The following is a 24,459-nucleotide window of genomic DNA, read 5'->3' as shown; positions in this document are numbered from 1 at the left end:
GAGGGGAGGGGAGGGGAGGGGAGGGGAGAATGAAGGAAGAAAATGAGCAAAATAGATTTAACAAGTATGCAAATTACCTAGACTTTCTTTTGACTTGTCTTAAAACAAGCTGATGGATGGCTTTCTCCAAAATGAAGTCCCCAAAACATAAAAATATTTAGAAGAAAGTGACATGATAAAAACATGAGAACCTTGCACCTGGAGTCTCTCTCTCTTTTTAAAGTATTTTAATTTCAGTTACATCCATATGTGTTAGGGAATACAACAGGTACAGAAGAGTGTTGGTGCCTGTGAGGTCACAAAGGATTTCAGATCTGCAGCAGCTGCAGCTGCAGGCACTAGTGAGCCTTCAGATGTGGGTGCTCAGATCCTCTGAAAGAGCTATACACTCAACCAATGAGCCATTTCTCCAGCTCTACACTGAAGGATCTCTGTCTCTCTTCCCCTCGAGTTTAGAATATTTCTTATTGGGGCTGGCGAGATGCTCAGTGGGTAAGAGCACTGACTGCTCTCCAAAGGTCCTGAGTTCAAATCCCAGCAACCACATGGTGATTCACAACCACCTGTAATGAAATCTGACGCCCTCTTCTGGTCGGTATGAAGTCAGCTACAGTGTACTTATGTATAATAATAAATAATTCTTTGGGTCGGAGCAAGCCGGGACTGAGTGAGCAGAGTTTATGGGAACAAGCAGCTCCAACTGGAGCAAGCAGAAGTCCTAAAAATTCAATTCCCAACAATCACATGAAGGCTTACAACCATCTGTACAGCTACAGTGTACTCACATAAAAAAATAATAAATCTTAAAAAAGAATATTTCTTATTGACTTAGTATAAACTATATATGTTAAATATAGTATTTAAATATATTGACTCATTACATTCAGAAATCATTCAACCCAGTGGTTATGACCACTGTACAGATGAGGTAACTTCAGCTTTAGAAAAATAAATGATGTAAAGCTATCTTTAAAAAAAAAAAAACAACAACTATTTTTTATTGGGCTGGAGACATGACTTAGACATTAAATTCTAAGGCCCACAATCAAAACCTTCTTTGTACTAATTCTGTGAAAATTTCATACAGTGTGTTTTGATCACAGTTACTATCCCCCCAATCCCTCTTCCGAATTCTTCCTCCGGGCTACACCATCACCACCTTCAACCTCCTATCCTTTTCTTTTTGAAACAGGAGTCCAATTTGTGTTGCCTATATAATCCTGATTATGAGGTTCACTGGAACACAGTAGGCCTACTAAGAGCCACACCCTCAAAACTTATTCTTCTCAATCCCCGAGACCATCAATTGTCCTAGCATCTCTGTGACCCTACACTAGCTACCTGATTACTTTGATCTCATGAAGGTTTTTCCTAGGCAACCACAGCTGCTATGAATTAATGTATACAGCAGTTGTATTTAATCCAGAAAAATCACATTTTTTTGCTCCAGCCTTCCCTGCCTCTGCCTCTTGTGATATTTTTGCCTCCTCTTCTGAAATGGTCTCTGAGCCTTAGGGATGGGGGTTGTGATGTAGGCAGCCCTTTTGTGGCTTAGCACTCCACTGACACGTGTCCTCTGCATTTTAACCAGTTGTGAGTTTCTGCATTACCCACCAACCACTGCACAAGAAAGCTTCTCTGGTGATGTCTAAGAACTGAACAAATACACGAGCAGAGAAAGACTAATTTAGAGCACCGTTTGATTCATGTCCATTTAGTAGATGATATGAGTAGGCTCACCCCTGGAGCCTTGTAGGGCAATGGGCTATACACAGACAGTCTGATCTCCAGTCGAGCTGAGGTCTGAACCCTGGTAGAACCTGGTGGTGGTAATTCCCACCTACATGGGAAGGAAGGTGTTCCCTCATGTCCCCCAGACCCCTGGCTCCTGTCGAGGTTACTGCCCCCACAGCCCCCCACAAGAGAAGCATGTGGCTAGTAGTCACGTAGACAATGTCCCAAGCTTCTGACCTTCAGGCTAGATTCCTTCCAGTTACCCAAGCAACAGCAAGATAACACTGCCCACTATGAGAGGGGCTGCTTGACCCCACCTCACTCTCTCCTTGTCTCTCTGCTCTCTCTCTCTCTCTCTAAGATTTTATCTCTCTCTTTAAGCTTTCTTACTCTCAAGCCTTTCTTCTCTCGCTCCTTTTTCCCCTTCTCTCCTCTTGGCCATGGCCGGTCTCTCTCTCTCTCTCTTTCCTTTTCTCTTTCCCTCTGCCTTTCTACAATAAAGCTCTAAAACCATAGATGCGGTCTCTGTTCATCAAGGCCAGCAGTGCTTTGATGACCGGATAGGCTTTCTCCTAACGAGCTGTGCCTAATCTCCAGTCAGAAGGCCTTCCTGTGCTCCAGCCACAGACTGGACTACGGACTCTCGCCTGTGTGGGAACCTCTCTCCCTCTGTCCTCTCTCCCGTATCTTTGGGGTTGAGAGTGTCGCCCTAGGGCCCCTGGTATGGGGGAGGGGCTGCCCCTTGTCCACCCTCCTGCTGTGTGGAGTCAGTGGCATCACACAGCCAGATGCCCACCCGGGGTCGAGTGGAAAGCATCCGGCAGTCTTCCCCAGTCTGCCTGCCCAGAGCACAGGAACTCTGGCTGGACACAGACTCTCTCCCTCCCCCTTCTTTCACCCACACCCACAGCCCCACAGAGCCTATAAACTCCACAGCCCTCAGCTCTCATTCAGATTGGTAGTGCATGTTTAGAGTGCAATCATGTTTCCTCCTATGGAGCAGGCCTTAAGGCCAATCAGAAAGTGTTTGGTTGCCCCCCAAACATTCATGCCACTATTGCACCATGGACATATGCTGCTATGCTGTCATCATTGTAGTTCACAGCTGGGTGAAACTGTCATTGCTCCCCCTCCCCCACCCACTAACATGAAAGCCAGCTACCAAGAAGGAAGTTTCCTGATCAACACCTGTGACCAATATCTGTAGAGTCTTCAGCAATAGCCTTACTATCAAGTGCTAGTGTTAGAATGGAGTTGTGTGTGGGAATTCGGAGTGCGTGTGGGAAAGCTCTGAGAAAACCAGGCAAGAGTCTTGGGACCACAGTCTCTTCAAAGCTCAGAATTGTTCCTGGAATATGTCTTCATGCCCCTCCCAGGTACAGTGTATAAGAGTGAGTTTAGATTATTCATTATAACTGGCTCTTGCCATTTATTTGCTTCTATGAGGAAACATGTTTTTATTGTGTGCAGCTTTTCCTTGTGATTATATATTCAGGTGATCTTTCTTAACCCTCACGGTATAAATTGTCTGAAGCTGTGAATGGCTATTGCATGAGACTTTAGTCCACTTCATTTTTAGGTTCAAGTCTTCTAGGATCCACCACCCATTGGAACTCTAAACATTCTGATAAGCAGTCACGTGCAATAGCAATAGACTGTACTATGTCAGGGTAAACATGAAGGTGAGTATTCCATACCTGGCACTAAGCTTTTTGTTTGGCAACCAATGACTTCTGAGATGAGTATTCCCTGTGTAGAATAAGCTCATAAAAAATAATAGGTTTCCTTTCGACTTTTTCCAAACACCCTAGTGTAAGTTACCTCTTCCCCAACCCTACCTCCCCTTTCTCTCCCCATTTCACCTTCCTTCCTTATTATTTCCTATTTCCTCCTTCAGGTCACTTTTGCTGTATTAGCCTCTACCCTTAAGATTTCAACCTCCTCCCCATCAGTAGTCCCTCTCTACTTTCCTGGATTCTACAGGCATTCCATATTACAGACACACAACGATCCTATGCTGAGATCCACATATGAATGAGCCTGTGAGGACTGTCTGCTGCTTTCCACTTGAAACCACCATGAGGGAAGGAAGTTGGATTATCACAGACTCAGCCCTGGGCTCAGAACAACTGGGGAACAGCTTCTAAAGGTCTATCTGGCAGTTGGAGAAGTTTAAACTGATAAAATCACAAAAGATCATCTGACTAATGGAGAGAAACAGTATAGACTCTTGGAGTGGATAATAATATAAAATATTGATTCTGTTGAAATGTATCTGTAAGTTCAATGCAATTCCTATTTACATTCCTAATGAATTTTTCCAAGCCCCTCAAATCCTTATTTGAAAAATACATATGAAAAACACAAAGTCTACAACAAACCAAGCCAAAGAGAGCAATACTTAGGAATGTTCATAACCAGATGTTATGGAGCACATAATTCAAAATCATATAAATAATTGGTAGCATAAATAATACACAAGCAAATACATAGAACAGACTAGAAAACAAAAACTATATGAACGCATATAATGTTGTTATGATGGTACCAGGTGCCAGTTAAAAAGTTGATTCTTTTATATAGTTGGTAGATTACATACTATAGTAATATAAGTATATAAATAAACTGAAATCTTATAAAGAAGCCCATAAAGCTCTGTCCCAAGCTATTGTTCTTGCTAGCAAGAACACACTCGGACAACCGGATACTTCTGCAGCAAGCTTTATTGCTTCTTAAGGAGGGAAGACCCAGACCCCGGAAAATGGTGCTGCTTATATAGCCCTCAGCGTGGCGTTTCAGCACCTGATGTGGCGTGTCAGCTCCTGATTTGTTGCTTGCCCATCACCTCATTACTACGCCCCGAGATGGGCAGTGACTAGGCGTGAGTTCACTCTCGCACTTGAGCACAAGGCTCGTTTACTAGTTAGGCACAGTGGAAGCCAGCGCCATCTTATAATGGCGATTGCTCATGGCACAGCTCTCCACAAAGCTCCATGACAAAGCTGTCCCCTAGCATACACAAGCCCTTAACTGAAAGGTCTAGGAGTGAAATCCAGGAACACCGGTTTGGGGCTGCTCTGAGAGAGCTGCAAAGAGTCCCCAAGGGAGGTTACAGTTTTCTTGACATTGGCCATCCACATAGCATTTTGTGGCTCTCAGATCACATCTTAAAGGGTTGCTAAGAAAAGTTTCCCCTTCCTCTCTCTCTCGATCAGTGAATGAGGCTGCTCTGGGCATGCTCTGCATGGAATCAAAATCTGATAAGACAAAGCCCATCATTATACAAGAGGGCCAGTCTGTGTCCTCTTCTGGTATAATAATTTTGATGAAATTCCTAGAATGCTGCCCATTTGTTTGTAGCTGGGAAAGGGGAGAAGCCTTAAGCACTTGTTCATGTTGCTGGAATTCTTGACTCCCTGCTGGCTAGAGAAGAGGAGGGGAGGGGCAATAAGAAAGTAGGGGAGGTATGGAAAGAAAGAGAAGGAGGGAAGGAGGATGGGAGGCAGAGAGGGAGGGAAGGAAGGAAGGACAGACAGATGGAAGGAAGGAAGGAAGGAAGGAAGGAAGGAAGGAAGGAAGGAAGTTAAGGGAAGAAGGAAGTTAAGGGAGGGAAGTAAGGAAGGAGGGAAGGAGGGAAGGAGGGAGAAAAGAAAACATGAAGAAAAAGACAGCACAATGCATTCCAAAAAGACTACAGATAACTTGAAAACTTAAAAGATAAGCACATATCTCTGTGACATGTATGGGAGAACACCTACTTAAAAATCCAGATTAGTTTTATTATATAAAAACTAAAGTGCTCTTTCCAACAAAGGGTGATAAGAATAAAGCTACAGAGAAATGCAAATCTGGAGAATACCTTACAATACTACAGATGGGGAAGCATTTCATATCACATTGAGAAAAACAAAAACAGATCAGAGGAGAAAAGATGGTGGAGTCCTGTCAGCAGTGGGGGAACAGAAACACAGCTCCACACTGCCACCTTCAGTAACTTGAGGGGTTCTAGACTTTTAAGGAACTTGAACTGAGCCAAGTGATGGTGGATTCAGTGACTTTTACCCTGAGAATGATTTCGGTAGCAGCCCATGTATGAAGCAGAACTGGTGATTTCATTAAATACATTTTAACATAGGCTTGAGCACAAGGTTTAGGAGTAGAGGATGTTCACGGGAAAAGAAGACTCACCTGAGAGCCTGCAGGAGTGTGGGCTGCTCTGAGAGAAAAGTAAAGACACACCAAAGAGTGCGTGTGGAGTCCTCAGGAGATCACAGTTAACATCAGGCATCTACATAGGAGTCTATGGCCCTCAGATCACTCCTTAAAGAGCTCCTTAAAGAAACCCCACCCTCACACCCCCCCCCTTCTTCTCTGGCTCCACAAGTGAGATAAGTGAGGTTGCTCTGGGCATGCTTTGGGTGAAATCAGAATCTGATAAGGTGAAACCCTGAGCTGCTATCATTACACAAAGGGCTGGGCTGGGTCCTCTGCCAGTAAAGTGGATTCTGGTGAAATTCCTAGAAAACTACAGATTTATAAAGAGAAGTGGGAAAGACCTTAAGCAACTGTTCATTTTGCTGGAATTCTTGCTTTACTGCTGGCCAGAGGCTTCAACTGGACTCTATGTTGAGGGGCTTCATGTTCCCCATTTTATCTGGGCCCCTCCATCCTGCCTCCCCTGCACCCACCCACTGCTATCATATCAATTGGGTACAGCTCTGAAAGGTGTAGGAGGCTCCCTTTTGAGGTGCTGTGACAGCAGAAAAGCCTGGGGTTCAGCGGTGAATAGACAGAACCATACCAAGACACTAGGGAACTGGGAGAGAGACCCAAAGGAAGCTTTGATTCAGTGTGAGGAGTGTGGCATGTTCAGACGCTGGAGAGGGAGAGGGCTGAGGAGGGAACAAATTTCAAAGCCACAGGAGCCTCACTTAGAATCCTCCTGTAAAAACAGAGGAAGTGGGCAGAGTGGAAGGAGGGATAGAAACTAACTTCTGTGAACACAGGAGAAGCAGGCAGCCAGGGATGGCAGCTGCGGGGGCAAGTGTGTGGCCTCAGCACTGAGAGCTAAAGAGTAGCCAGGCAGGGGGGTGGGGACTGAGAAGCATGGATGCCAGGGAGTTCCCCCTGAGTCCTGGTATTCTACACTACAGTGACAGAAAGGTATTTTGAGAGGCCCTACAATGAGTCCCAACTTTGGGAATCAAAAGTCCCTCAGCTATCCTATCTATGGAGGTCCTAGCACGGATCAGGCACTGACCCATCGGTGCTGGCATGAAAAGCTAGTCTAGTTACATAGGAAAATCCAAGTTGGAAGCTTGAGAGCTCCATGCATTGAAATTTAATGAGTGAGAGGAGTTAGAAGTCACTACGCATTTGTGCCATCAAGTTCGGAGGCTTACCAGAAAAGCTGCCACATGATGTCCAGGCACTTAAGTTGTGAAAGGTTGAAGATCTCCCTGGGTGCATAGAGGAGTCTCTGTCCCAGTACTGAACACCGCATCCTCATACGGCCTCCTTTGAGCGTAATGCAGACAAGACCTGGTCCTCAGAAAGTCTGTGCCCCTTTGGGTACTAATATCAGGGCAGCCCAGAGAGATGGCATTCGCTTGTGTGCACAAAACCAATCTCGGAGTTGCTAGGTGAATACCACAGAGGAAGAAGCCAGAAGCCGAGTAACAACAGAGACGGCTCTCACCAGGTGCCTCGCAGGCCAAGTGGCTACAGAAAGATGAGCTTGTCTGGTCATAGACCACTTACCCACAGGCTGGCCTCTTTAGCGACTCGAAGGACTGGAAACGTGTCATCTCCCCTTAGCCCTTCCCTTTTGGTAGTGAGCTTTTGGATATTTGTTCTCTTTACTATAGATGCTTTTAAAAGCAAATGATGATTTTAAATATTTACATATAAAGTTGTATTACATCTTTTAGCTTCCTTTTTCTCTTTTTCCCCTCTTATTCTCCTTTAAAAGTCAGGTTCTTATGATGTCTCTCTCCCTTTTGCCCTCCCTCCCTTCCTTCCTCCCCTCCTCTTTCCTACTCTGCTCTCCTCTCCCTGCCTCTCTCTCCCTCTCTCTTTTTCTGCCTCCAACTTGCTCATAAAATGTAAGCTGTCGGCTGTTGTTCCAGAGCCATGCTTACCTGCCTACCAACATGCTCCCTGATATGATGGCCATAGCCTAACCTGAAACTATAAGCGAGTCCCCCATTATATGCTTTCTTTTATATGCTGCCTTGGTCGTGGTGTCTCTCGACAGCATAGAAAAGTAACTAAGACACCATGAAACAAACTGGATGCTCCTCTCTCTTGATAAATTCCTTCCTTCAAACAACATAGTTCATCACTTTTAAATCCAGCCTTCTTTGGGTCCTCAGATATGTGGATGAAGTGCATCAGTGATGAACTCTGAGTCATCAACAGTGCATCCATCCTTCATTAAGGAAAGAGAGCAGATCACTTCCTCTTGGAGTCATTTAACCAAGAGTGAGTTCAGATTTGGATTCTCTATTTCATGTTCCCCATGTCTTTTCCTCGGTTGCATGAGTCTGATGGCAAAGGTTTCCTTGGGGTCCGAGGATGAATGGTGACAGAGTGTGTGGTATGAATTGGAATTGATTCATTATGAAAACAAGGAATTAATTCTCAAAGAATTAATAAGAATATTAAAAGTAATAAAAACAATGATGAATAGTGCATGTAAGACTAGAAGCAAAAAATAAAAAAATAAAAATAAAAACTTCTCCAAATCAACACATGCTAGTTAATAAAATCCTTTCCCATGGTGATATGGGTTAATTTTGATATGATATAGGCTAGTATTGAAATTAAACAGTGTCGGTAGATGTAGTCATAGCAGAGATGCTCATGACTGTAGTGAGAGTGTACAAATAAACAAGGGGTGGAGGTTGGAATAAGCCCGTGATGCTGTGGTAATGTTCTCAGAGACAGAATTGAGCAACAGCTATGTATTCCGCATACAACTACAGTGTGAGAGATATACCCCATCTATTATACATAGCTACAAGATACCAAAAGATGGACAAATTTTAAATAAGTAAAGATATAGTAAGATGGATGAATTTTAAATAACAAAACAAGAAGAGGAAACATGAAACTAATTTTTAGACAATACTATTAACATAAATTTAAAACATGGAGCTGAAAAGATGGTTCAGTAAGTACTTGCTTGTGAGCTCGCCATAGAGGCGTCTCTGTCAGAGACCAGTTCTGTATGATGTTCCCTGCCCAGTGATTACTAAGGCAAGAGCTAAGAGGAACTTAGCACTGTTCTGAAATAGCTGAAGAACAGTCTACTTCATATTTTCTCTTGAGATTTCAGTCATTTCTAATATGCTCTGAGGAAAGAAAGACTACTACTGCCTCTTCTTTGCTTTCATTTCTGTTCTTCTGTGGAAGCATAGCCCACATAGGATAGAACAGAGACTGACTCGACACCCTCGGAGGAAAAACAGCTCTTTTCAAGACACTAAGGTATTATTGCCCAAGGAAGAGAATTCGTTCCAAATGAGTGGAATGAAGGATAGATCCAGACAGATGTTGTCTGACTCATGGTCCCACTTAGCTAAGCCTAAACTTAGTTAATTTCTAGATCACTAACTAGAGCTAGGTAAAAACAATTATTGTACTAGCTAAAAACAAAACAAAACAAAACAAACAAACAAACAAACAAACAAAACATTACGCTATGCCAAGCATCACCCTCAACACATATATCTTCACAAATAGACTGTGAGATGGCCATAATTATGTTGCTTCTGGGCGATCTGCCTTAGAAGCCTGGAAACACACCTTGTCCCTGCTGCTCTCCTCTGGGCACAGTGGTTACTGCAGATCAGCATCTCTCTAGCAGGGCTGCCATTATAAATAAGAAACTGGTTAAGTTTAGTCAAACATATCCCTAGAGATACATCTAATAGCCATGGCAAGGTCTTAGATTTTATGTGGCTTTCTTTCAAAAGGGTTTTGCTGTTGTTGTGTCTCTTTCCCCCAAATTTTAAAAATGGTTTACAATAGTTTAATGTTTTTAGAATTCTAGAAATGAGGCAGAGTGTGTGAGATGGGAGTACAGTGCTGAGACGCTGGGCAATGACTGTGAGAACGTCGGAGATGCACACGGAGAAACACAAAGGGGACAAAGTGAGTAACCCCCCCCCCCAAAAAAAAGAAACCTCTCATATAGTGGAATCCATCCACCCCAAAAGATTTCCCTAATAGGAGCCTATATTTGTCTCTGTCCAGGTTCCTCTTCTAATTTTTAAAAGAACATTACCAAATAATTAGGTTTTACTTTTCCAGATAGTTTTGATTTTAAAATAAAACTAACCAGAGCCCCCAGTAATCACAGGAGGCAGAGGGATGGAGGGACCTGGGTAGGGAAGTGGAGGAGGAGGGGAAAGGGGGCAGGATCATGTAGGTGGGGTAGGTAGGAGAGAAGCCCAGTGGGTCAGGAGAATGAATGGAAACATGCAGCTTCTGGGGTTTGGGGGTAGGGAGAACCTCTAGAAAGTCCCAGAGACCTGGAATGTGAGAGGCTCCTAGGACTCAATGTGGGTGACCTTAGTTGAAATGCCCAACAGTGGGGAGATAGAACCTGAAGAGACTACCTCCAAGTAGTTAGACAGAGTCCCTCAGTGGAGAGATGGGGGTCACCATCTCTGGGTCACTTTCAAAAATTTTGACCCAGAATTGCTCTTGTCATAAAGAACTGCAGGAACAGAAATGGAGCAGAGACTAAAAGAATGGTTGACCAGTGGCTGATCCAACTCGGGGTCCATCCCCATGGGCGGGCACCAAATCCTGACACTATTACTGATGCTATCTTGTGGTTGCAGACAGGAACCTAGCATGGCTGTCCTCTGAGAGACTCTACCAACAGCTGACTGGCACAGATGCAGATACAGCCAATTATTAAATTGAGGTCAGAGACTCCTATGGAAGAATTAGAGGAAGAATTGAAGAAACTGAAGAGGATGGCAACTCCATAGGAAGACCAACAGTGTCAACTAACCTGGACTCCTGGGAGCTCCCAGGGACTAAGCCACCAGCTAAAGAACATAGAGGGCTGGTCCAAGACCCCTGGCACATATGTGAAGTAGGTTTGGCCTAATGCTGCTTGTGTTATAATGTTAATTTTGGTCCCCAAAACTGATTATAGGAGTGACTGTATGTATAGCACTGAGAGACCTGGCCCCCAGTTGGTTCTGATAGGTAAATAAAAATGCCAGCAGCCAATGGCTGGGAAGGACAGACAGAGGTGGATGGTGAGTGTGTATATCTTTCATTCTCTAGTCAAGATAACTCTTGAGTGGGTGGGTGGGTGGGTGGGTGCATGCATGTGATTTGTCAGGAGTACAGGGTGGGTTAACTAACAATCAATACACATACGTAACTGAAGACTGCCTTGTCTGGCCTCAGAGGAAGAAGATGCACATGATACTAATCCTGTAGAAACTTGATGCTCCAGGAAGGGGGATACCTGGGGTAGCAAGCACCTTCTCAGAGGTGAAGGGTAGGGGGATGGGGTGAAGAACACTGGGAAGGAGGGATTGGAGGGGGCAACGTTTGGGATGTAAAATAAATAAATAAATAAATAAATAAATAAATAAATAAATAAATAAATGTATTAAATGTGACTAAAAAATATCTACAATTATCCCTACATATCTATATTTATAATATTACTCTTTAGAGTATTATAATTTTTTTGTATTATAATTTTTTAATTGAGTATGAATTTATATAAATTTCCAAAGGCAGGAATAAAAAAATCTGATTTTCAAACATGCTTCTTTGAATCTGGTCACAAAATTCATCTTGTACTCTGATTACAACAACACTATGTGTATTTGTATACTTTATATATTATGTGTATGCACTGTGTATATTTATATGCTGTATGTATTATGCACATGTACTACATGTGTTTGTACACTCTATGTATTAGGTTCCACTATATTCCTCTAACATTCTTCTCTTTCTTTGTGTATTTTTAAAATTCTGGTAGACCAGAAGTCTACCACCATCAAGCCAATTTTTAGGTGCTCAAGAAATAGAAACTTAATCTAGATTACTGTAGAAGATTACATATACGAATATATAAGCAGATCCAAGTGTAAATGTATCTAGATATTAGCATACACATATGTTCATATTACACACAAGCCTTTTTCTTTCTACTAGTCTGAGAGCCAGCAGCCGAACAAAAATGTGCATAATAGTGTCTATGTTAGCGGACATACAATACTTCAGGAAAGACTTTGAGCTTTGGATCCGTGAGTGGAAAGGACCTCTTATTTCCTATTTGTGGACTATTGGGGAAAGAACTCTGAATCACAGTAGAGACTGTAGGTGGATTTTTTGTTTGTTTGTTTGTATGCTGTGTGAGATGGAAGATGTCAACCAGTCTCACATCTCCTTATTTGTTGGGAAACAACTACAGAGATTCCAGGAGAATTTATCTTCAATGATAATCACACTCACTGATAACACTAAACCATATGGGAAAGGGACACAGAGAAAAGAGACAAGAGACAAATGTGATCTGAAGACAGCTGGCTAGAAAATGTAAATTACTCAGTTTATCCACTAGATGGAAGCAAATTCTTGATAATGGAATGATTCCACTAGTCAACATCTTGCAGGGATTCCTGAAACCTGCTCTCAGAAGGTGAGCAGAGGGGCTTCAACACACTTGAGTTATGCTCATGGCTCTGCCATCAATCACATACTTGATCTTTGGCAAATAAACCTGCCAACATTTCTAATTACCCCCACATAAAATTGAGTGTCTTCGAAGACTGTTAAGTATTGCTACCATAACAAGAACAAGGCTCATTTAAATAGTGCTGTCCTTTCTGCCTCCCTGAGCCTTTCAAACAATCTGAAATTGGCACAAAGGAAAATTTAATTTGTTATCTCCACCACTGAATGGCTGTTAAGATTCTTCTAGTTTCCTCATGTATAAAATGGGAAAGTAACAGTGTCTATTTCTTAAAGTATAAAGTATCTAATTAAATAAGATACCACAAGGAAAGCTGCTAATAAATATCCATTACTTTTGTTATTGGCGGTTTATTCTGTATGTGTGTGTGTGTGTGTGTGTAAGTGTGTGAGTATATGTGTGTGAGTGTGTGTGTGCTATGATTTTCTTTCATAGCATCTTGGCCCTTTCTTGTTATTAGCCTCATTCTAACTTTCGCATGGCATTGGCATTTGTTTTGATATTTATGGTCATAAACCAGTGGCTACAGACTGATTTTTTTATGTTCAAAGAACACACAGCAAAGGCATGAACCCAGAAATATGTAATCCTTTCTAATATAGACTGCTACAAAAAGTTCAAGTATCAGACTTGTAAGTCTGAGAGCCTAGATCTAGGTCTTGACTTTAGCCAAAATCCTCACTGAAATCCCTTAACAGGGCCTTCTCTGGGCTGCTTGCTATACATCCTCAGCCTGTAGATTACCACTAAGGAAGACTGTAGTCTCTTAAAGACTTAAAGTGAGCTTCCACTCATGGCAAAAAAAATTAATAATAATAATAATCTACAAATACAAGTAAGCAAATGATACCTCATCTAGATTACATGTGTGCACATGGCTGGTCCTTTAATTGGCCTTGTTAATAAATTGATTAGTTATAAGAAAAAATATCATTATATAGTTTGAAGAGAGTTTCCATGTTCTCTTATGGTGATGGTTTATTTTTATTTAAATATTGTGGGTGTGTGTGCCTGCTACATGGTGCCCATACAGGCAAGAAAAAGGAGTCTGGTTCTAGAACAGGAATTACAGGGTTCAAGGTGGGTGCTAGGAAGTGAACTTGGGCCCTCTGAGAGAGTAGCAAATACTCCTAACCACTGCAGTCTTCTCCAGCATTTCCTGTACTGCTTTAGACAAGATATAAAATACAGAGGAACTCAGAGGAACCAGGACTTGGAAGTAAATAAGATTCCTAGGGTCCACCCTGATACTTTGTTCTTGAACGCTGCCACTGCCTTTTAAAGTACTTGATATGATAACCCAGCAGGATTAAAGAGAAGAACTGAGCAAACGCTGGCTATCCCTGCTACCCTGACTATTCCCTTACTCTCTCCACCACCCCCTTTAAAAAAATCTATATTAAAACAAATCTTCCCATTCTCGTTTTCTGTTGTGATTCAGTGCTAAGCATACAACTTATTCAACAGTGACACAGGTGCACAGAGATATCGTGTTCTGTGTAACAGGGTGAGCCCACATCAAGATATCAGTGCTCAGAGGGAGTGGTGGTGACCAGAGAACTTGGCCAAGCCCAGGGCAAATGAGGTGAGGACACCACCTGGACACTCCAGACTGCTCGGGTCATGGGAAAGCAGAAACTGGCAAGAGCAGAGTCTAGAAATGTCTCACATCTCTTAACCTTACAAGTCAACAGAGATGAAGACAAGAACCTGGAGGCTTAGCAGTCCTCTAAGATCTGAGGCTGGCTGGAGGGATGGAAACCAGGAAAAGAATGTACCAGACTGTCTAATGAGGCACTAGTAAGTGTCTGGCTCTTATACTGTTGGCTCTATTTGCCAAAATATGCTTCAAATACACAAGTAAGACTTTTAATAACTGGGTTTTTTATGTTTACACTGTCTGTAGAAAGTGTCAGAAATGCAAGCTAGAAGAAAACGAAAGAACAAGAAGAGCACTGGTTATATACTATTTAGCTTGGAGAAATTCTACAATACAGATCAGATAACCAGTTTCTCCTTTCAGAAAATCATCAGGGACAGAGACCCAGCCAGCTTCAGTGATCAGCCCAGAGCTGGCCACATACATGATGTGGGAGTATTTGTCTTTGTTATTGTTGTGGACCACACAAATGAGTATACAGCCTGGAGAAAGCTCGAGATGGACTGCTATATGACCAAAATGCTAGGTGACGAACCCTCTGCCTTGTGTCCCTCCTGACCTTCAAGTTGAAGTTGTGGATAAGTATATGAAAGAATTCAACAGCCTAAAATAAAAAGTAAGTCAAAAGATTACAAGATTGCTGTGTATCTATCCTACCAGTTGGTAGCCTGGAATATCCTAAACACCACACCAACTGTAGCAATTGCTACAGAATTGCTGAGTAGCCATGACACAAGAGGGAGGGTGATAGGAGACATATAGGCCTAAAGTTGGTATCTACTATCTATGAAACCTGAAATAACTCACTTACTGTTTATTTTTCTTACTCATATGCTAGGTTATTGTCTCTAAAGTCTATTTCAGGGTAAGTTTCTTACTCTAAGCTGATCTTCGGGAGGAGAAAATCAGATTCAACGGGGTCAGCCAGCGTCCTTGATCTTCATCAATCCCCACACAGAGTTTTTCCCACCCTAATCCACATACTTTTCAGTGTGTGAACAACTAAACTGCTTACAGGAGATTTGCTGGTAATATAAATGCAAGAAGGATTCCAGCAAATTAACATGTCATCATCTTTTGTCAGAGCAATGTAGACTCACCAATTCAACACCCTCCTGAACTTGTTAACTAACAGCCTAAAAAGAAAAAGAAAAAAAAAATTAAGCAACTTAGAGTCAAGACACAAAACTTGCGGAGTTCTCTGCCTCACCCAAGAATCTTACATGAAACAGTCTTTTGGCTTACTTGCAGGTCTTACATAATGGTGCCAGTGGCAAATACTGACCAAGCAAACCATCAGATTCATTAAAGTAGAATTCCGTGATGTATATCATGCCATTCTGTGATACGAAGGTTTATAAACCTATAGCAAGTGATTTTTCTGAGTTGAAAAGAACCACAAATTCATCAATGTGCAACTTTCAGGACAGCCTGGTAGTGACAGGAGATGATGAGTGTGGGGGTTGGGGTGGCCCTGAGTGAAGCTAAATAATCCCTGATCCCTAAATAATCCCATCAGCACCGTCATTCCCCTGGGGTATTCCGTGTTCTCAACACATTTAAAATTGCAAAGGCTATTCAGTTCAAATCACACCACCCTCCAGTCTAATAAAAGTTCTACCTAGTTCTACCTAGTTCTAGTCAGATGGACTAACCATGTTCTACCCTTTGTAGAACACTGAGTCACCCACTGAGTGTAACATAAGACCAGCAACCCACAAGTAAATGTTTGAAGACTGAAAAGCACACAGCTGCAGGTAGAATAGAGGGAAGGGGGCTTCAAAATGCCACTGGTTTGCAGTGGTCCACATTTCCACATTGGTGTCCTATCCTAAACCCAAACCATCCTAAATCTCCAAATAGGATCAGCAAGAATACAAACAGGTTTTGATCAGTCTATCTCAGTTTTCAACTTGATGAGATCTAGAAACACCCCTAGATGGACCTCTGGGAATGGCCTGTGGAGGATGGTCTTGATAAGATTAGTGGAGGTTTGAAGATTCTGGATGGCACCGTTCCCTGGACCAGCATCCTAGACTGTATAAAACAGAGAAACTGACTTAAGCATAAGCAATGGCTCCCTGGCTGTGGATGTAATGGGAGCACCTGCTTCAGTCTCCTCCCTGCCTTGGTTTCCCCATCACGATTGCCTGTACTCTTAATTGTGAACCCAAATCCCTTCTTCCTCTGTTTCTTTGGTCAGAGTAGTTTATCATAGCAACAGGAGAATGGGCAATGGGGAACTTCAAGACAAGCATCGTTATTGGGCTCCAGGCATGAGGAAGGAAGTACTTGCCAGAATTCCTAATTCTGAGGAAGAAGAAACTTATTCCATGGAAGAGGTCTGATCCCAGGATATGAGCGGATGGGGTGAACTTCACAATTCCTCTACTGCTTATCTGGGGACATAAAAGTTTCAGATAAAACAAGAAAGATAGTAGCTGTCTGAGGAAAAAGAAATGGAAAAGGAGAATTTTAGAAGCCTGGGAAATAGTGAGATCATTTAGAAGCAGGAGCATGGGGCCTTGCTTCCTGGGGTCATCCCACACTGTACTTGCATGAATATGGACTTATGCATGCCAGAGACTCTGAAAATTATACATCAGAGTGTTTCCCAGACTTTTAGACTGACCACCGAAGGGCACACGTAAGGAGTTAGGTGTAAATGTATGGCAAAGATTCTGAAAATAGACATAAAGAAGAGATTATTTTAACAGCTCATGAAGATATTGGAACAGAAACGAGTGAGTACCACTAGGAAGTCTATATCATACAAAGTTAACAACACAAATGTAATATGTGGGCCAATGACTTTAAATCTATAAACTGTCTAACCCAAAGTTTCTCAATCTGTGGATCACGACCTCTCGGGAGCTGAATTTCACAGGGGTTACCTTACAACTCTGGAATACATAGATGTTTACATTACAACTCACAACTATCAAAATTACAGTGAAGAAGTGCTAATGAAAATAATTTTATGGCTGGAGGTCACCACAACATGAAGAACTGTATTAAATGGTTAGGAAAGTTGAGAACCACTGGTCCAAAATAACCTAACATGAAGTAAAAACAAACAAACAGAAACAAAACAAAGCAAAACAAAAACCTATGGGTCTTGGTATTAAGATAATCACATTTTTAATGATAAACATATTAATAAAAATAAAGTCCTAGTCCCAGTTGGGTTCATTGGTAAGTTCTGCAAAATATCAAAAGAAAGAGTTACAGAGATTCTATACAATGTCTTGAAAAGCCAGAAGCTAGGAGGATGACTTTCCAGCTTATTTTGTGAGGCTAGCTTTACCCTAATATCAAAATCAAATAAGGACCACAGCGGAGGGACTATAGTCACGGTCCTTGGGGCACTACCATCACCCACACTGTCAGGAGACTTTTCAGTGATTCTGATTTTGAGTCACACCTGCTTCTGTAAGTAACCCCATACCCCTGTTCCTGTAAATAACTCCAATAAACTCACTGGTTCACCAAGAGGAAAAAGGATAACATTTTTAAAAAAACCAAAAATATAAACCAATGTCCCTCAGAAATTTAGATGTAAAAATCCTCAGTAAAATATACAAATTAAATGCAGCAGCACACACACCTTCTCTCTCTCCCCTCTCTCTCTCTCAAATTCACCATGACTAAATGATGTTTATCCTAAACATGCATGGCTGGTTCCATTTTCAAAACTGAGTCATTATATTTATCCATTTTGACTGTCCATAAAGAAGAGAAGCACAAAATAATGTCAATCCAAGTTCTAAAAATAGTCAATCAAATTATCCTTTCATAATAAAACTTACAGGAAATTATGAATAGAAAAAAAACCCTTTCTCAACATGATCCTGATAATAGCCTATTTAGCTGTCAAAGACTGAGTGCTAGGAGTAAAGCAAACACAGGGTTCTCACCACCCTTCTGCAACACCATAAAGGAAATCCTCGAGAGTGCAAGAACTTACAAAATGAGTAAATGTGTAGACTGGAAAAGGTGACGCGTTCCCTCTTGGCAGGGAACATGATTTTCTGTATAGAAAGCTTCAAGCAATCTGTTAAAACATGAGAATTTTCTGGTAACTTCTAAGTGACTTACAATACTTTTATTTCACCTGGACAACACATAAATGTTTGTCCTACTTCTATGTACAGCAGTGACCAACTGAAAAAGCATATTTCTTTTTACCAGTTGGAGCATCTTCTGAGTATATGCCCAGGAGAGGTATTGCTGGATCTTCCAGTAGTACTATGTCCATTTTGAGGAACTGCCAGACTGACTTCCAGAGTGGTTGTACAAGCTTGCAATCCCACCAGCAATGGAGGAGTGTTCCTCTTTCTCCACATCTTTGCCAGCATCTGCTGTCACCTGAATTTTTGATCTTAGCCATTCTGACTGTGTGAGGTGGAATCTCAGGGTTGTTTTGATTTGCATTTCCCAGATGATTAAGGATGTTGAACATTTTTTCAGGTGCTTCTCAGCCCTTCAGTATTCCTCAGGTGAGAATTCTTTGTTTAGCTCTGTGCCCCATTTTTTAATGGGGTTATTTGAATTCCTGGAGTCCAGCTTCTTGAGTTCTTTGTATATATTGAATATTAGTCCCCTATCAGATTTAGGTTTGGTAAAAATCCTTTCCCAATCTGTTGGTGGTCTTTTTGTCTTATTGACAATGTCTTTTGCCTTACAGAAGCTTTGCGATTTTATGAGGACACATGCTCCACTATGTTCATAGCAGCCTTATTTATAATAGCCAGAAGCTGGAAAGAACCCAGATGCCCCTTAACAGAGGAATGGATACAGAAAATGTGGTACATTTACACAATGGAGTACTACTCAGCTATTAAAAACAATGAATTTATGAAATTCTTCGGCAAATGGATGTATCTGGAGGATATCATCCTGAGTGAGGTAACCCAATCACAAAAGAAGTCACTTGATATGCACTCACTAATAAGTGGCTATTAGACCAGAAACTTAGAATACTCAAGATACAATTTGCAAAACACAAGAAAATCAAGAAGAAGGAAGACCAATGTGTGGATAGTTCATTCCTCCTTAGAATAGGGAACAAAACACCTATGGAAGGAGTTACAGAGACAAAGTTTGGAGCTAAGACAAAAGGATGGACTATCCAGAGACTACCGCACCCAGGGATCCATCCCATAACCAGCCACCAAACCCAGACACTATTTCATATGCCAGCAAGATTTCACTGAAAGAACCCTGATATAGCTGTCTCATATGAGGCTATGCCAGTGCCTGGCCAATACAGAAGTGGATGCTCACAGTCATCTATTGGATGGAACACAGAGCTCCCAATGGAGGAGCTAGAGAAAATACCCAAGGAACTGATGGGGTCTGCAACCCAATAAGTGGAACAACAATATGAACTAATCGGTACCCCCAGAGCATGTGTTTCTAGCTGCATATGTAGCAGAAGATGGCCTAGTCGGCCATCATTGGGAAGAGAGGCCCCTAGGTCTTGCAAACTTTATATGCCCCAGTACAGGGGAATGTCAGGGCCAAGAAGTGGGAGTAGGTGGGTAGGGGAGCAGGGCGGGGGGGGGGGTACAGGGAACTTTCAGGACAGCATTTGAAATGTAAATAAAGAAAATATCTAATAAAAAAAAGAAAGAAAAAAGAAAAGGCATATTTCTTAGGCAGTATCGTTTATAGTAACTATAAGAAATTAATATTGTATATAAGGACCTGGAAACTGATTATAACAAATGCTGATGAAAGATAGCAGAAAACATTTGAACCTAGAGACAGATCAGGTTCACTGGTGGGAAAACTCAAGTGAGAGAAGGTGTGAATTGCCCCATGGAGATCTACTGATATGAGCCAGCTGCAATCAGAATCACCACTCACTGGTTTTTGTTCACTTGGCTGACTGTATTGTTTACGTGGAAAGGCACCAAAACATCTTCGTTCATCTTGAAGGACCAGTCAAATTAAACACACACACACACACACACACACACACACACACACACACACACAGACACACACACACACACACACACACACACACACACACACAGTGTTTTAAAGGCTTCTTATAAAGCTACCATCAGCAAGACATTGTGGTGTTGGCAAAAATCTAAAATCAATGTACACAACAATAAACCCACACAAAGGCGATCAATGACTTCTCGGTAAAAGTTTAAATACGAGCCAGTAGGAAAAAGATAGTCATGAATCAACTGGTACAGAGACAACTCTATCTTCTGGGCAAAATTACCTTTCCCTAAATTATATACTTAATACACTGATTAGCTCAAAAGTGATGGTGCATCATCGCAAACTTTCAGAAGCACACATATGTGTGTAAGCTAAAATCATAGATTTGCACACTATTATACTGTAGGTAAATCTCAAAGATTAAATTTAAAAGAAGTTATCCTTTGATTCATACTAGTAATGATTAGATAACAAAGATTAGAAAACAAAAAATCAAAGATATTATTTTTAAAGGATTTCAGTGAGTTAGTAAAATTTTAACTACATTTAAACCTTTGGCTCCTAAAGTTTTCTCTCAAGGACAAAATGCCAATTTTCCCTATAACACTTGTTGGATATTGTCCTCAGTAAGATTCTAGAGCTCATTATGTTTACAGATTAAGTGGACCTGCTGAGGGTGTCCATTATAAACCCGAGAGTATGGGTATAAAAAAAGCTGATGCTGAGGATGGGTCCTCACACGTATTCAACAGGCTGAGATCTCAAGGGCATCCAGGTCACAGGGCTAGAACATTAGTACCGTGGCACCAACCTTAGGCTATTCAGACTTTAAAAACCTCCTATTGTGGAAGGTGGAGAGACTAGAAAACGAAACAAGAGGTCAAAGTGCCTAAGGACTTTGAAGTAATTTAAAGCACTGACTATCCAATACTGCTGATCTGTTGTGTGTCACTGATGCTGCAGCAAATGATCACACACTTAAAGGCTTGAAAGACACACACTTAAAGGCTTGAAAGAGGTCTGTGTCCTGTCAACCCCATGCACTTCCCGAGTCTCATGCGAAGTCTCCCCAACCAAACCAAGGTACTCCGGGAAATCTCTGCCCTTAGCCTCGCTAGTTTTGGGGTCCCCTCACATTCCTGGGCTCCTGGTCTATTTTCTCATCTTCAAAGCCAGAAACAATCAGCTTTTAGGGTCTTTCATTATTAACTGGTTTCCTCCTGACAGGATAAATGTAATAAGAGAGCAAAGAAAAAGAACACTTAATGATTTACCGAAAATAAAATGAACATAATTTCATTAGTAGAAAAAGTCACTCTGGAAAGAAAATAAACTATCAGGGAGAAAACCTTTTAACAGTCAAAATATTCTGGGTTTTTTTGGTTTTTTTTTTGTGTGTGATGGCTATTTTTAGTTGTCAACTTGATTACATCTGGAATGAACTACAATCCCAAGTAACTGGGCACACTTGTGGGAGAATTTTAGTTAATTGGATCTTTTGAGGTAGAAAGACCTATGTTAAATCCAGATCATTTGAGGCTGAGAAACCCATCCTAAATCTGAACAGTATCTTTTCCTGGAAGTCTATGTACAGGACCTGGATAGAGACATCCTTTTACTGGTTTGCCCTAATTCTTACTGGCAAGTCTATACATCCTGCGGCTGAGGCATCTCTTCACTGGTATTAGAGCCTACTTCTTTGGGATCCTGAGGTATACTAAAGACTAGCTAAGACACCCAGATTCGTGGACTGAGAAACTAGTAATTTTTTATTTTTATTTTTCCTGCTAAAAGACAACCATCGTTGAACTAAGCTGGACCACAAGCTGTAAGCCAGTCTAATAAACTGCATTATCTCGATTCATTCTTTCAGTTCTTCTAGATGACACTGACTAATACATACATTTTTTTTGTTTTCTCAAGAACAAGAACTTGATCAATCATATAACTACAAATAACTAGTACCATACTATTACCATACCAAATGTTTACCGTGGGTTGAAAACCAAGCCATTGAAATTTGACTAGTGAGAAGTATGATGCATGTTTCCCTTAGCTATTGGCTGTCTGTAATGCTTTCTAATGGACTTTCTCAATGTCTGTGTTCCAGATACTCAGGGTAAGACACACCAGCCTTCTCATCCTCTCTCCCTCATTAGTGTTTGGGAGAAATAATAAAATTCATATATCCAGAACATTTGTGACTTAAACCCAATCTTCTGTATAGCATTTTAATGCCATCATTTTCTTTTCCACTCATGAAAAAATAAACAGTAGTGTGATAATCTAATGTATTTATTTCAGCCATGCCATGGAACCCTCAAGCTTCCTGAGTTTTTCTGTATTTTAATACATAATTTATCACCATCTGTGTCTAATTAGGTGTGAGGTCACAAAGTCCAGATTTCGGCCGAGCACCTACAGATGAGACTCACCTTCTTCTTGTCATAGCTTTGCCAATCCCCTTACCAAGCCTTCTCATCTTGGTCACATATAAAATCTCTTCATGTATAATTGCACCAGCTCTCCCTCAGTCTGAAAGTAGGCACCTTCTCCTCTCACCAAATCATAGCTGACTCAAGACTTTACTCTTCAAAAGACCGATTTCACTAGAGTACAAGCTACCCTAGTCAGACATGATTTTTATTCTTGTCACTGCCTGGCACAAAGTTATGTTCACTAAGAACCTGTCAGATAAGGAGGCTTATGGGGCATATAGTGATTGCCATGCAGAGAAGTAGAAATCCCTGCTCCCCAAACCACCAGCCATTCTTTAGCCCCTCACTGAGTTCGTAGGACCTCTTCATTCATCCCTCTGAGAAACCTCAGTTTCACTTTATTCTGGCTGTCTGTGAGAAAACAAGCCAGCTAATCCCATCATGACCTTTCAAAAATGCTGCTGGGACCACAGAAAACAGAGCTTTTTACATCGCTTTGCGCTACCCTTGCCCTTCGTTATTCCAAATTGAGGGCTCCAGCAAGAGATTCTATTTCACGTTTGGGCAAGACAAGTGCTGACTACCAAATCCCAAAGCCCTACCCACAAAGCGATAGGGAAAAATCCATTTTTAGCATCACAAAGTTCCAAGGAAAAGGTTGAGGTTTCAGTGTTTTGTTTTGTTTTTTTTTTCTTAAACATTTCAAAGCACGCAAACTGAAGCTGTTCCTTCTTCACAGCCCAAATATACACCGCATCTTTGCATGTGAAAAAATCTGAAGTTTCTCTGCTCACTAGTTTTTGTGTCACAGGCTAGATTCACCTGGAAAGAATGACATTCAATTGAGAAAATGTCAATAGATTGTAGGCAAGGCCGCAAGGCCTTTCCTCGATATGGTCCTGGGTTCTAAAAGCAAGCAGGCTGAGCAAGCCATGGGGAGCAAGCCAGTAGGCAGCACCCCTTCATAGCCTCTGATTTGGTTTCTGCATCCAGGCTTCCATCTTGAGTTCCTGACTTCCCTCAGTGATGGAGTGTGATCAGAAGTTGTAAGCTGAAATGAACCCTTTTCTCCCAAGGTTGCTTTGGGTCAGGGTGTCTTAGGTTTCTGCTGCTATGATAAACAGCATCCCAATCATGGGTGAGATCACAGCTCCCCAATAACATAAAAATACAGCATGAGAAAGCATACTTTCTTATAGATTCACAGGCATCACACCCTCTTCTCTGAGCCTTTGCTTAGGTGACTTTAGATCTCCTCAAATTGCTATTACTTTGTTAAATGTCCTAGGCAAAGTACCCTGTGGCAATGATTATTAGTAACATTTCACCACTGGCCCTTCCTCGTACTTGTTTGTCAATTAAAATTCAACTGAGAGCACAAAGTATGGTTTATACCCAGAAGTCTGAACATTTGTAGTACTGTTTCCAAACTCATACATGCTAGTAAGGAAGTGTTTTCCAAAAGTGCAATTTATACACTTGCGATACAAGGATGCGATATAAGGAATACATAATGTGTATCATGCAAGTAAGCAGGGCATGCTACTGATCTGAGTCCCTGTGGCTGAACACAGGTGCAGAATTTAGATCCCAGTTCTGGAAAGCAGTAGCATAGTTCCTGGCCTCCTGATACATTCCCTGGGTTTGATTTGATTCCTGCCAAAACAGAAACAAAGCTGTGTGGTGTGTCTACGTCTGACTACTGTAGTTGGTAAATAGGAGGTTACAGATGGGAGAGTGGAGAGAGCAGCAGTCTCAAATGCAGGTCAAGTAACTGAAGAAGAACAGCACACATTTCTCTGGGGAATGAAAAGAACCACGAGGTGTACTTTGTGGTGTCTAATGATTCCCAAGCATGTGCCCGGCCCTGGGTGTGGTTAGGCTATCTAGTGTCACTAAAGTGAAGAAACCTGATTTTTCCT

The sequence above is a fragment of the Mus caroli genome, chromosome 5 (assembly GCF_900094665.2).
Source record: "Mus caroli chromosome 5, CAROLI_EIJ_v1.1, whole genome shotgun sequence".
Lineage (NCBI taxonomy): Eukaryota > Metazoa > Chordata > Mammalia > Rodentia > Muridae > Mus > Mus caroli.
The sequence above is the reverse complement of the archived record's forward strand: the minus strand, read 5'-3'. Positions refer to the sequence as shown.